Genomic DNA, 1,297 nt, shown 5'->3' with positions numbered 1-1,297 from the left:
ATGTGAGAGTGAGTCTTTATGTGTTGATTGAAGATCGTCCTTCAGGAGAAGGATTAGAAGCTTTTGGGAGAAAGCGCACTGCCAGCCAAAGGGATTTCGCCGTGCAGTTTTGAAGACGAGAGGTGCTCGCTGGACAAGGCCATTAAGGAGATTCGACACGACGGCGACAACGTCAAGGAGGGAGTCTTTGGGTGTATAAGTCTGATTGGTGTTTGTAATCCTTTGATTTTAGTGGATTGTTCACTGTCTGGGCGTGGCCCCGCAGAGGAGGTGTCACGCCCCTAAACCGGGGTTGGTGACGTGGAGGCTCGTTTAGAAACTTAAACCTGTTTGAGAGAGAGTGATTAGAAATAATTTATAATTCCTTTCAAATCTAAAACATTCAGGTATTTCCAAACGAGCCCCTGCATTCAAGAGAAATTTAATTTCAAGAACGGTGGTGGAATTTTCAACCAAACCAGTTTTAAAACCACATTACTGGTATCATGTCAGGAATTCCCACAGGGGTTTAGCATACATGAATATAAACATAAGTAAATGTGACATCAACCACAATCTAGCAACATTTAAGTTTACAAACCATAATCTCTTATACATGCCTTGAAATAAAAGATAGGAGGGTTACAACTCTTTGCTTCCCGAGATCAAGTCCACACCACCGGTAATAGCTACCTATTCCGCACCACTCCTCGCGTCGCCTGGAGGGGTTTAATACATTTAAAAACAGAAAAAGGTGAGCGAAAGGCCCAGTAGGATATAGATTTTATAAAGCATTTAAAATAAAGGTACTCACGGTCCGAAGATATACATCCAGAACCGATCATCCCTTTTTAGAAAAGGAAATACTCACAATAGAAATATCTGTATAATGAAAGTGTGCAGCTCATCATACCACTAAACAAGAAGCGGTAAAAATGTCCGTCTAAAAAAAAGTGCAGAGCCATCATTCCACTAAACAAGAAGCAGATCCGTACGGATTTCGGGACCTGCCCCCCAAGGATGCGATTCCCACATCCCGATCTCTAAGGCCACCATGCATTGTATCATTTCTTAAAATATTTCATTTTAAGAATTGATACGCTTTGAAATCTCATTTCCAAAATCATTGGAAAAACTTAATAGCATTCTCATGTTATTTCTTTAAAATCATTTTCTTTAAACATGTTTTGTTCTAAAACATTTTCATTGGCCAAAATAATTTAAAATGAGGCTAACAAGATATAGACAAGAATATCCTACCTGTTGGATATCAAACCTGGGCTAGCCTTCAGTTCTCCTAGCCTCCGCTTTCCTTAAA

General features: G+C 39.9%; 1 long non-coding RNA gene across 1 annotated transcript in view; it reads right to left on the bottom strand.

Moving 5' to 3' along the window:
* Nucleotides 1–602: 602 nt before the first annotated feature.
* Nucleotides 603–1,297, bottom strand: part of LOC112094227 — an 8,030-nt gene continuing 7,335 nt past the window's right edge. Inside the window, exon 3 of the long non-coding RNA XR_002903432.1 lies at nt 603–698. This is a non-coding gene — a long non-coding RNA (uncharacterized LOC112094227). The remainder of the gene's footprint in view (nt 699–1,297) is intronic.

The sequence above is a fragment of the Morus notabilis genome, unplaced genomic scaffold (assembly GCF_000414095.1).
Source record: "Morus notabilis unplaced genomic scaffold, ASM41409v2 Scaffold1072, whole genome shotgun sequence".
Lineage (NCBI taxonomy): Eukaryota > Viridiplantae > Streptophyta > Magnoliopsida > Rosales > Moraceae > Morus > Morus notabilis.
This window is presented reverse-complemented; position numbering and strand designations above follow the sequence as displayed.